This window comes from Panthera uncia, chromosome C2 (assembly GCF_023721935.1).
Source record: "Panthera uncia isolate 11264 chromosome C2, Puncia_PCG_1.0, whole genome shotgun sequence".
In the NCBI taxonomy this organism is placed as follows: Eukaryota; Metazoa; Chordata; class Mammalia; order Carnivora; family Felidae; genus Panthera; species Panthera uncia.
This window is the reverse complement of record NC_064810.1, coordinates 18,713,431-18,727,818: the sequence shown is the minus strand read 5'-3', so window position 1 is coordinate 18,727,818 and position 14,388 is coordinate 18,713,431.

The window sequence follows — 14,388 nt, the reverse complement described above, 5'->3', positions numbered from 1 at the left end:
GCATTGGTCTCCATGCTGAGCATGGAGCCTGCTTGGGATTCTCTCTCTCTCTCTCTCTCTCTCTCTCTGTCTCTCTCTCTCTCTCTCTCTCTCCCCCTCTGTCTCTCTCCCCCATTCATGCTCTCTCTCTCTCTCTCTCAAAATAAAATAAAAATAAAAATAAATTTAAAAAATCTAAAAAGTTAAAAGGAAAATAAAGGAAAGCAGAGAAAAGGGGGTGGCAGGCATCAGACTCTTCCAATTCCATCCTCAGCAATGATGTTGTTCCAGTTGGGGGTTCACTTTTCCTAACTTCTTTGAATGCCCAGTTCCATAATTTGTTTATCATCATTCATGCTTCACATCACATTTCTTTCTACCCTTCATCACTGCAGCCCCCATGTAGGTCCCAATAACTACATGTAGGTGAATAAGGAATATTCACCACCATTCCTTCTCCCATCCTTGCTTTACAGGGGATAAAAGACCTCCATTTAGCACTTTGGATTTTTTACTGTCTTATCAAACTATATCACCATTTAATTAGGAAAGGGGAGGAGAGGCACAAAATAATAAGTATTTAGGAGTCCAAGAAAGTCAATGAGAGAAGAATAATTTCCTGTATTCAGAGCAGACCAAAGCAAACATTATTTCCCCAAAAGTCAGGTTAACACACAAAGCTTAAAAAATAACAATCATAATTTACTGCTAAAATTATGGTATTGTTCATATTTGTTGGGTCATATGGGTTTTGTGAGTACTTCTCTACATATGATTCCTATTGAGTTGATTTTCCTCATCGCTAATAGTGATAAAATTTAGGAGTTCATACCAAATAACAGGAGACTAAAAAAAATATCATTGCTTGGAATTATTAGCTATTATATAATGAGTTCATATATTTAATAAAAAAGTAAGCAGGACTACATCAAACTAAAAAGTTTCTGCACAGTAAAGGAAACTACAGCAAAAAGAAGAGGCAAGCTACAGAATGGGAGAAAATATTTGCAAATCATACACTGATAAGGGATTAATATCCAAAAGATATAAAGAACTCATATAACTCAATAGCAAAAAAACAAACAGTCCAATTTTAAAACGGACAGATGATCTAAATAGACATTTTTTTTCAGAGACATACCAATGGCCAACAGATACATGTAAAGGTGCTCAACATCAATAATTATGGGGGAAATTCAAATCGAAACCACGATGAAATATCACATCATCTCTGTTAGGATTTCTATTACCAAGAAGACAGGAAATAAGAAGTGTTGTTGAGGATGTGAAGACAAGGGAATCTTTGTATAGTATTGGTAAGAATTGGTAGTAAATTGGCGTAGCCACTATGCAAAATGATATGGAAATTTCTCAAGAAATTAAAAATAGAACTACCATATGGTCCAGTAATTTCATTTCTGGGTATTTATACAAGGGAAATGGAAACGCTAACTTGAAAAGATATCTGCACCCCCATGTTCATTGCAGCATTATTTACAATAGCCAAGACATGGAAGCAACCTAAATGTCCATTCATGGATGAAGAGATAAAGTAAATGTGGCATACACACACACAATGGAACATCATTCAACCACAAAAAGAAGGAAATCTTGCCATTTGCAACAACATGGATGGACCTTGAGGGCATTATGCAAGGTGAAATAAGTCAGAGAAGGACAAATACTGTATAATCTCATTTACATATAGAATGAAAAAGCCAGAATGCACAGGTACAGAAAACAAATCAGTGGTTGCCAAAACAGGAACTGGGAGTGGGCAAAATGGGGGATGAAGTCAAATGGTACAAACTTACAATGATAAAGTAAATAAGTCATGAGGATTTAACATACAGTATGGTGACTACAGTTAATACTACTGTATTATATTTTTAATTTAAGTTCTAGTTAGTTAACATATGGCATATTATTAGTTTCTGGTGTGCAACACTTACATGCAACACCCTGTGCTCATCATAAGTGCCCTCCTTAATCCCCATGACCTATTTTATCCATCCCCCCACCCACCTCCCCTCTGGTAACCATCAGTTTGTTCTCTGTAGTTAAGAGTCTGTTTCTTGGTTTGCCTCCTCTCTTTTTTCCCCATGATTGTTTGCTTTCTTTTATTCCACATATGAGTGAAGTCCTACAGTGTTTGTCTTTCTCTGACTGAATTATTTCGCTTAGCATAATATTCTCTATTTCCATCCACGTTGTTATAAATAGCAAGATTTCATTCATTTTTTATGACTAATATTCCATTGCACAGTGAAGGAAATTATCAACAAAGGCAACCTACAAAATGGGAGAAGATATTTGCAAATGACAATCTGTTAAAGGGTTAGTATCTAAAATCTGTAAAGAACTTCTCAAACTCAGCACCCAAAAAGCAAATAATCCAGTAAAGAAATGGGCAGAAGACATGAATTGACATTTTTCTAAAGAAGACATCCAGACGGCTAACAGACACATGAAAAGATGCTCAACATCACTTATCATTAGGGAGATGCAAATCAAAATCACAATGAGATGCCACCTCACCCGTGTCAGAATAGCTAAAATTAACAACACAGGAAACAACAGGTGCTGGCAAGGATGTGGAGAAAGGGGAACATTTTTGCACTGTTGGGAATGCAAACTGGTGCGGCCACTCTAGAAAATAGTATGGAGTTTCCTCAAAAAGTTAAAAATAGAACTACCCTACTATTCAGCAGTTGCACTAATAGGTACTTACCCAAAGGATACAAAACTACTAATTCAAAGGCATACATATATCCTGATGTTTATAGCAGCATTATCAACAATAGCCAATCTATGGAGAGAGTCCAAATGTTCATCAACTGATGAATGGATAAAGATGTTGTATTTTATATTTGAAAGTTCCTAAAAGAGTAGATCTTAAAAATTCTAATCACAAGAAAAAAATTTTATATATGTGGTAATGGACGTTTACCACTTACTGTGGTTTATCATTTCACAATACATGTAACTATTGAATCATTATATCTTATATCTGAAACCAGTATTATATGACAATTATATCTCAATGTGCTTTCAAAAGTAAGATCAAAAAAAGTAAACAAAATATTTTTTGAGGTGTCCAATGACCCTAAACTTTCCAAATGTTGAAATGATGATTTCCAAAAAAAAAGAGTCTTTTTTAAAGCCCATATCTTACAATATTGCACACAATGAAAATATAATCACAACCATCCACTAGCTTTAAAAATGCTTTGCTCTTCCTTTGGGAATCTAGGCAAAGAAAACTGAAAACCAAAGGAAAAGCATTATTATAAGAAATCAGAATTCATTATTAATAGAGTTGGGACGTAAGAGCTGGAAAGGCAGCCACCAAGTGGAAAGTCCCATAGGCTGAAGTTTTGGCAGGAAGGACCAGATCCAAGTGTTAGAGCAAAAAATGCTTCAAAGGAAAAGGTAGGCTAAGACTCAGCAGCAGCCCAACTAGAAATCAAGTCTCCCCTTGTGCAAATGAAGTTTGGTAACAGAGGAACCAGAGGAGTCTATAATTGGAGCAAAAAGCAAGCAGATATCAAGACTTTGAGATGGGATTTATTTCCTGTAAGAAAAGAGAATGATCAAGGCAAAAGCCTAGTACCATGGAGGATCCAGAGAAATGCGTCCATTTAACTAAACTGGGAATTAAGTCATCATACCATTGAATGTTGATCCCATTGTACCACAGTCTAATTGGAGAAAGGAGAGACAGAAGATAGAAATGAAGTATTTGAAAGTTTGGCCAAAGTTAGCCTGAGTAATAGTCTCTGCACAGAAAAGCCAGGGTACATGATCAATACTAATAGGACAGGGGAAAATGCAGAAGTGGGTGTTAAGAGTGAGCTTCCATTTCAGAACCAATACAGGAACATCTTAAATCAGGGATGATCCCTGCTGGAGTCTAATCAGGAAAGGGTCTAATACCAAACTCCCCTCACCATTGAGTCAGGGCCTTGTGATTGCATATGAATTCCCACCTAAAATGATCTAGTTGCTGGGTGGAAAAAACCTAACAGAGATCATTGGGCACCTTTATTCTTTGGCTACAACTATTTTTTTCAGAAGTGAATAAGCCAATATGTAAAAGATTCATGAATCTTTGAATGAATAAGGGCCTGATTATGGTTTACATCACCCATAAGTCAAGATATAGGTGAAAATTTTATTTGCTCCTCTTATTATCTTTCTGAGAGTTTTATGGATGCTTCAAGATTATGACTTTCAAAATTTTATTTATCTGCAGGGGAATAAATTAAAGATGAAGACACAAAATGCAACAGTATCCTTGTTTGGAAAAGCATCATTTCTCTTTTAAAATGTTATTTATAAATTCTAGTTAGTTAACATATAATGCAATAATGGATACAGGAATAGAATCTCGTGATTCATCACTCACACATAACACCCAATGCTCATCACAAGTGCCCTCCTTAATGCTCATCACCCATTTAGCCCATCTCCCTCTTACTGTCCTCTATCAACTCTCAATTTGTTCTCTATCATTGAGATCTCCTATGGTTTGTTTCCCTCTCTCTCTCTCTTTTTTTTCCAAAGGCATCATTTCTTACTTCCATCTACTTTCAATAATTTGTGAAGCCCTACGAAAAATATGTAAACCACCTTTCATATTGGGAAAAGGGACAATATTTCTAAGAGAGGGATGACAAGTGAAAAGATGAGTTTTCATAAGCTATCATTCAAATAGGATATTTTTAAGAATTAGCCAATTTACATTACATCCAGATCTAAAATAGTACACTTTACTGATAAAGTCAATTATTCCGTGTAAGAAGAATTTCCCACAATACGTAAAATTGGGTTCATTTTGATACAAATGATAGAAACCCTGACTGAAACTATCGTAAGCAAAAAGCGAATTTATGGGTTTGTGTTACTGGCTGAATATAAATAGTGTAGTTCAGATGTGGTTTCTTACCTCTTCTTGGGCCACCTCAATCTCAGAGAGATCCTTCCCTTATGCTTACATGATGGCAGCCAATAGATTTCCAAGCAACAGGTAAGAGGAAGCTTTCCTGCTAAGAGTTGCTGTATAGGTCACATGATACATACTTAAAGCTTAGTTTCAGTGATATACTCACGTCTAAACAAAATAGGTTTGGCCTAAGTCACTTTTGCAAACTTTGGAGATGAGAATAGAGCTCCAGCTGGATTGCAGGGAGTGATGAACAGGGTGATCCCTGCAGGTCATGATCTCATAGTTCATGGGCTCAAGCCCCATGTCCACTCTCTCTCAAAATAAATAAATAAACACTAAAAACTTTTTTTAATAAAAAAATAATAAATAAGTAAATAATTCTATTGAAACCAAAGTTAGAGGAAAAAGTAAAATATTTAGTTCTAATAACATAAAAAGTGCCAACGCCTTAAATATTTATATCTACTTCTTTTACATTAATGTATCAAAGCTATCCCCAAGATCAATTAAAATGAATATGTTTATTTCACTTTGAAATGGTTTTCAAAATACTTAAAATTTCAGATTGTAACTGTAAAAAAAAAATGCACAAAGATTGACCAATTTGTCATCATCACAGTAAATTTTGTTGCTCCTATCACCTTTATAAGCTATATGGTAATGGACATTTATGCCAGTATTCTGTATTGAGACATGGCGAGGAATATAGGAAAGAAAGAAACCAGTATGACCTAGCTTTTATTTGAGCATCTAAAACTGAACTTAGCTTGGTTATCTAGGCATGTGGAAACATTCACCTGAATTTCCATCATAGTACAAGAGGCACTGATGTCATTTGGAAATGGACTGAGTTGGATAATTAGGAACATCTACAATCAAGCAACAATGATTCCAGTTAGGATCATTTCAAGCCAGCTACTTAGATTGAACCCTGGCTAATTTTCATATTAGCAATTAATCCATTCTCCACTCTCTTTTTCTTATTAACCTGTTTTGTTCCCTGGTTATATTCCTGGGCTACAGGATCAGGAAGAAAAGATTCCTACTTGCACATGACTCTGAACACAAATGGCTCTGTCTCTTCTCGGGTGTCATATTCTATAAAGGATGCAAACAATAATTTAAGATTTTTCCAATAGCACAAACCTAACTTACCCTGAGGAGAAGAAATATTGAAGTATAAGATGAAATTGTATCATTTCAGGAGCACTCATTACTGGATATGCCCGGAAGTCCCTGAATCCACTCTACTGCTTTATTTAGATGCTCTGTTCAAAGCTTTAAAATACGAAAGAAAATGACATGCTTGAAAAACATAAGAAATTGAACATTGTTAACTCATTCACTATGTGAAGTAAACTTTATACAGGTAAATATATATGGAGAGAAGTGTATATATGTGATATATATGGAGAGATGGGTATATATGTGACATATACACAACGAGCACATTGAATCTCACTTTTGCTCCTTTATCACTACAGTATACAGAAATAGATTTTTTTAAGTAACTGAAATATCCAATGCAAAAAATTAAAATTCTTCGGATTAAAAATAATAATATAAATACACATATATATAGGTAACTATATATATGTATGCACAGATAACTATATACTGTATATATGCATATAAAGTATTTGTGTGCATATATATGTGTGTGTATATATATATGTGTGTGTGTGCATATATATATATGCATATATATGCATATATATATGTGTGTGTGCATATATATATGTGTGTGTATATACATATATATATGTGTGTGTGTGTATATATATATATATATATACACACACACACATATATATATAATTTATTTTCTGTTGTGTGAGTGGCAATACACAAGGTTTCTAATAAATCAGTTATGGGTTAGCTCAACTCTCTGCTCTACTTTTCTTTGTTTTAGATCAAATAGCTATTCCAGCCAAAGAGAAAATCTCCAAACCGAACTGCTCCGGGCACCCACGTGAATTCGGTTATTCATTTTCTCCAACAAGATACATCTTGAATACTTGAATAAGTATGCTTGCGTCTTATAGGGAAAGTAAGTTGTGATGTAAAATGTTTTCAGAGTGCCTGGGTGTCTCAGTCGGGTAATTGTCGGCCTTTGGCTTGGTTGGTGAGTTCGAGTCCCATATCGGGCTCTGCTCTGAGAGCTTGGGGCCCGCTTGGATCTTCCATGTTCCTTTCTTTCTCCCCCTCCCCCGCTCGTATCTCGTTCACTCTCTCTGTCTGAAAAATAAACATTTCTAAATAAATAAATAAATAAACAGATGGATAGATAAATAAATAAAATGTGTTCATGCCACATAAGCTAAAGATCACTTACTTTCATTAAATCTACTTTTAACAGCTTTATTGAGATATAATTTACATACCACACAATTCACCTGTTAAATTGTACCCCTTAATGGTTTTTACCCACCACCATGACCTATTTACTCCTCATTTCCTCACTCCTTGTTAGCCCTGAGCAACTTCTAACCTACAAAGTTCTAATAGAAAGTTGTCTATGTAAATATGCCCATTCTGAATATTTAATATAAATGGAATCGTACAATATGTGGTCTTTTGTGACTTTTTTTTTTCACTTATGCATGTTTTCAATGTCCACCCATGCTGGAGCATGTGTTAGTAGTTTATTCCTTTTTCTTCTTCCTTAAAGTTTATTTATTTGTATCAGAGAGAGAGGGAGAGAAAGAAAGAAAGATAGAGAAAGGGAGGAGCAGAGAGAGAGAAGGAGAGAGAGAATTAAGCAGGCTCCACACCACCAGTGCAGAGCCCGATGCAGGGCTCGAACCCATAAACTGTGAGATCACCACCTGAGACGAAGAGGCAGATGTTTAACTGACTGAGCCACCAAGGCGCCCCAGCACTTTATTCCTTTTTATTGTCAAATAATACTCCATCATATAAAGACACCACGTATTTTTAAGTGTATCCATTATAGGCATTGGGGTTATTTCTTGCTTTAAGCTATTATGTATATGCTGCTGTGAACATTCATGTACAAGTTTTTGCACGTGCAAGAGTTTTGATTTATCTTGGTATATACTTAGGAGTGGAGTTGCTGGTTCATGTGGTCTCTCTCATTCTGACATTAGAACTACTTTCCAAAGAGGCTGCACCGCTTTGCATTCCTACTAGCAGTAGATGAGGGTTGTGATTTCTCCACATCCTCAGCGACACTAATCTATCTTTTCAATTAAGGTCGTCTTCATTGGTGTGAAATAGTATCTTATGGTGGTTTTTTTATGTTTTCATTTAAATTCCAGTTAGTTAACACACAGGCAATATTAGTTTCAGGTGTACAAGTCAGTGATTCACCACTTTCATACGACACCCGATGTTCATTCATCACAAATGCCCTCCTTAATCCCCATCCCCTATTTCGCCCGTCCCCCCACCCGCCTCCCCTCTGGTAACCGTCAGTTTGTTCTCTATATTTAAGAGTCTGTTTCTTGGTTTACCTATCTCTGTTTTTTCCCCTGTGCTCATTTGTTTTATTTATTAAACACTACTAGGTGTTTACCCAAAGAATACAAAAATACTAATTCTAAAGGACACATGCATTGTGATGTTTATAGCAGCATTATCTATAATAGCCAAGTTATGGAAACAGCCCAAGTGCCCATCAACTGATGAGTGAGTAAAGGTGTGGTGTATATCTACAATGGAATATTACTCAGTGACCAAAAAAATGAAATCTTGCCATTGGCAATGACGTGGATGGAGCTAGAGAGTATTATGCTAAGTGAAGTAATTCAGTTAGAGAAAGACAAATACCATATGATTCTTATTCTTCTGTTTTATATTTGTACTTTCCTGATGGCTAAAGATGTTGAGCATCTTTCCATTTGTTTACTGACAATCTGTATGTGTGTGTGTGTGTGTGTGTGTGTGTTCTTTTGAGAAATATTTATTCAGATACTTTGTCCATTTTTTTGCCGTTAGTAAAGCAATTTTTATTTTACTTTATTTTATTTTTTTTTTAACGTTTATTTATTTTTGAGACAGAGAGAGACAGAGCATGAAGGGGGGAGGGGCAGAGAGAGAAGGAGACACAGAATCAGAAGCAGGCTCCAGGCTCTGAGCCATCAGCCCAGAGCCTGACGCGGGGCTCGAACTCACGGACTGCGAGATCGTGACCTGAGCTGAAGTCAGCCGCTTAACCGACTGCGCCACCCAGGCACCCCTACTTTATTTTATTTTAATATGAAATTTATTGTCAAATTGGTTTCCATACAACACCCAGTGCTCATCCCAACAAGTGCCCTCCTCAATGCCCATCACCCAACTCCCCCCTCCCTTCCACCCCCCATCAACCCTCAGTCTGTTCTCAGTTTTTAAGAGTCTCTTATGTTTTGGCTCCCTCCCTCTCTGACCGCTTTTTTCTTTTTCCTTCCCCTCCCCCATGGTCTTCTGTTAAGTTTCTCAGGATCCACATAAGAGTGGAAACATATGGTATCTGTCTTTCTCTGTATGACTTATTTCACTTAGCATAACACTCTCCAGTTCCATCCACATTGCTACAAAAGGCCATATTTCATTCTTTCTCATTGCCACATAGTATTCCATTGTGTATATAAACCACTTTGTCCATTTTTAATTGAGTTACTTGTCTTTTTACTGTTGCTTTTTAAAAGTTCTTCATATATTCTAGACACAAGTTGTCTATCAAATACACGATTGCAAATATTTTCTCCCACTCTGTCTTATTTTTTTTTTATTTTCTTGATGGTATCCTTTGAAGCACAAAAGTTTTTAATTTTGATGAAATCCAATTTATTTCTTTTTTATTTTGTTGTTTGTACTTTTGATGCCATACCTAAGAAATCATTGCTTAACTTAAAATCACAAAGATTTATGCCTTATTTTCTTCTAAGAGTTTTAAAGTTTTAGCTTTTACATTTGTCTTCAATCCATTTTTAGTTTTTGTATATGGTATCAGGGGTTCAACTTAATTCTTTTTCAAACGGATACCCCATTGTCCTAAGACTACTTGTTGAAAAGACAATTTTTCCCCAAATGAATGATCTTGACATAATTGTGAAAAATTAATTGGCTATAAATGTGAGAGTTTATTCTGGACTCCCAACTCTATCCCACTGGTTTATAGGTCTGTCTTAACGTCAGCATCACACTGTCTTGATTACTGTAGCTTTGTAATAAGTTGTAAAGTCTGACGGTGTGAGACTCTATTCTTTGTACTTCAAGATACAAGTTTAACTTACACTCCTATTATGGTAAAGATACGTCAGTATTATATATACATATGCTTATTTAATCATCTCCTTCAGCTCTTTCTATCCAAACATGCAATGATATTCAGTTGTGCATTTAATGGAAAAAATTGTATGTTTTCTACAAACAAGTTGTTGACTTTTAATGGTGTACTCTTTCACAGTTTTATCATACCCAACTAAAGATAGAATTAATCTTAGGCATTCTGGAAACTTCTGGGCATTGTTGAAACACACATACATACACGCAAACATACATCTAGTTATTTAACAACGGTCTTATTGCATTCAGATACAATGCTTCTGGACAGAAGACAGTGCTGAAAATCATTTTGGAAAAATTGAGTTTCTTCCTATTAAAAGGATGATTTTAAGGATACGCTACTATGTGTATCCTTAAAAAGTGGTAGAATGTAATTTGAGGCCCGAGCTGATAAATCAGAGTCGTCTGTCTGATATTGCAAATGGAATTTGTTCAAATGGTATTTGGAAAAGGAGCAAAATATTTGGAATTCAGCACCGTCCAAAGGTAAAGAATATTCTCCCAAGGAGAAATTGCAAATAGAAGGAAGGAAAGGCCATCTGCACGTGCTCCTTTCTCTCCTTTTCACGTTGTGTGAAAAAAATCGCATGCAGATTTCAACCTAGCTTATACACTCACTCTGTATTTGGCGGCATGTCTCCTGCCAAAAGTTTTCTGAACAGAATTCTGATGTGATGAGGCTTTCTTTTTACTCTTTAAAATGAATAGTAGGGGCACCTGGGTGGCTCAGTAGGTTAAGCGTCTGACTCTTGATTTCGGCTCAAGTCATGATCTCACACAGTGCAGAGCCTGCTTGGGATTCTCTCTCCCTTTCTCCCTGCCCCTCCCCCACTTGTGCACTTGCTCTCATTCTCTCTCTCTCTATCTCTCAAAATAAATCAATAAATGTTAAAAAGTAGATAGATGATAGATGATATATAGATAGATGATAGATAATAGATATAGATAATATTTTACTATTTACATAGTACTATTTTACTATTTTGCTTTAAAATAGATAATATTTACTATTTTACTATTTTAGATAACACTAAAATAAATGACAATAAATATTGGGCACCCCAATATCTGGTAAGACCACAACTATATCTCGGAATTTATCTCTTCATATTTTCAATTCTATTGAATAAGTGGCAGGACATCCAGATTCATTTAAAACACACATTTCAGGAAACCAATAAATTTTGATTTATGTTCTTGAAATTACATTTCATTTCTATTTCTTAAATCCAGTTTTGAGTTTCTTTCTTAAATTTACTGAACATTCGTCATATTCTCATGGAGCTATATCCAGAATCTTTAATGGTGATTCAAAGTGACTGTGGCAAAAACATCACACATCCTGACTCTGTTTAGCCAGTATTAAAGACCTATTGGAGGAATTAGTCAATTTCCAGTTGTTATGCACTGAGAAAATATGAAATATTTTCTTTTCATAGTTTTTAAAGTTTGTATTTAAATTCCAGTCAGTTAACACATAGTGTAATGTCAGTTTCAGATGTACAATATAGTGATTCCACGCTTCATACAACACCCAGTGCTCACCACAAATGCACTCCTTAATCCGAATCACCTTTTCTCCCATCGCCCCCCCCCCCCCCTTCCCTCTAGTAACCAGCAGTTTGTTCTCTATAGTTAAGAAACTGTTTCTTGGTTTGCCTCTCTCTCTCTCTCTCTCTCTCTCTCTCTCTTTTCCTTTGCTCATTTGTTTTCACTTTTTGGAATCAAATGCTACACTATTGCTTTTGTGAAAAATACATAAATCCATGATTATGGAAAGAGTAGCACAGGGCACCGTATGGGACATACTCCTGAGTTGGGAATTATCTGCTAGCTATGAAGAAATTCCATAGATGGATGCAATGCCCCAAGATGAACAACCCTCTTATGACACAGTTACAGGACTGCATCTCACATGAAATCAAAATATGTCACGAAGGGCTCCTGGGTGGCTCAGTCGGTTAAGCATCCGACTTCAGCTCAGGTCATGATCTTGTGATTCGTAGCCCATGTAGGGCTCTGTGCTGACAGCTCAGAGCCTGGAGCCTGCTTCAGATTCTGTGTCTCGCTCTCTCTGTCCCTCTCCCTTGCCCACACTCTGTCTCTCTTTCCTTCAAAAATAAGTAAACATTAAAAAAAATTTTAAACAAAGTATGTCATGGGTGATAAATAAATGTTTGTGGAACTGAACTGAAGAAGCACAGAGTTACTTTTTTCTCTGATGATCCCCTATGCTAAAAACAGTCCCTAGGGCACTGAAACTGGCACATCCACTGGCCTCTGGATGCTGCACAGCTCATTGCTGTTTTTCATGAACACAGTTGAAATCTTTCCCTATAAAAACTGGCTCTGGATGGGACGCCTGGGTGGCTCAGCCGGTTAAGCGTCTGACTTCGGCTCAGGTCTTGATCTCGAGGTTGTGAGCTTGAGCCCTGCATCGAGCTCTGTGCTGACAGCTCAGAGCCTGGAGCCTGCTTCAGATTCAGGGTATCTTCCTCTCTGTGCCCCTCCCATGCTCATGCTCTGTCTCTCTCTGTCTCTCAATAATAAATAAACGTTAAAAAAAAATTTTAATAAAAACTGGCTCTAGAAATGCAATAACCAAAGGACAGAAAAGCCAAATTTGAATACCTGCCGAGGATTTGTCATTCTAAGAAACAATCTGCACTCTACAGCTTGATTTATCTATCACCATAATCCTCTTAGCTAAAGAAACAAGATGAATGAAAAACGTTTGAGAAAATGTTGCTTTTTGCCCAGTCAGTACAAGAACAAATATCAGAGTGAAAATGAAAATGAAAATTGTCACAAATCTAAGAACCTAACTGAACAGCTTTAAAATAGATTTTAAGATAGATTGCTCTTGCAAAGTATACAATCTGTTTAAAAATATTACCAAAAATTTAAAAAATATCCCAGTGATTGTACTCAGCAACACTATTTATAGGAATTTATTCTAAAAATATAATCTGTGTCACCCAAAGATATTTTAGAAATACCTTCTTAATAGCAAGAAATCAAAAGGAACCAGAACGCTCAGTAAAGGAGATTGTTTATCTCTGTGTACTCCATGAAGTGAAAAGTAGTATTTTAATATGTAAATATGATTAGAAAGCTAAAACAATGTTTACAGCGGTTTAGGTTGTAGAATTATGAGAACTTTCATAAACTCTGTTTATTATGAGGAAATGCATGATAAAAGTGTTCATTGTTTTACAGTGTAAACCAAACTGCACAAGAAATACACCATCTGAAAGGATATGTAATATTTTACTTTTGAAGTATGTCCTCCACGAGAGCAAGGACTTTCATTTTGTTCATGTATGCATCCCAAGTGCATACTTGGGTTAAGTGCATAGACAGAGTTAAATAACTATAATTTGCATGAACGTAATCTATTGATCAGTTAGGGATAAAATAGGCCTCTCAGTTTTCCCCTCCTGGAATTATGCTGGATTTCAGTAATTAGCTTGACTTCTCACAAAGATCCTACCATGTCACGCATCACTTCTTTCTAGTGGGAGGAGAACACCATGTGCCTCTAATTCTAACTTATGTAAATTTTTATCCTTCCAAAATATGAAAGAAATGCATTTCATCTTAGTCTAATTTCATTTCAGAAATGATACATCTAGAGATGCATGGACAGCCAGTCAGTGAAGTGTCCAACTCTTGATTTCAGCTCAGGTCATGATCTCGTGGTTCGTGAGTTCTAGCCTTGCGTTGGGCTCTGTGCTGACAGGGTGGAGCCTGCTTGGAATTCTCTCTCCCCCTCTCTTTCTGTCCCTCCCCCACTCTCTGTCTTTCTCAAAATAAATACATAAGCTTAAAAAAAGGAAATGACATATCTTGTGAAAGAGCATATCACAGTCAAGTATAAGCGAACACATTTGGACTATATTGAATTCATCATTATGGCTTTGCCTCTTTATCTGCCCTTACTGAAAATAACTATCATAGCCTGTCCATATTTGTATGACTTTAGATAGTAATTTGAAAAATCTATCCCATGGCCGCCTATCTCTAAATATAAAAGTAATTCTCCTTAAGCCAACATCGTGTAATGAAATAAGATTTTTAAAGCATAGCATAGACACACACACACACACACACACACACACACACACACACTTTTTCCTGAGTGGTTTGGAAGAAAAATATAAATGGTC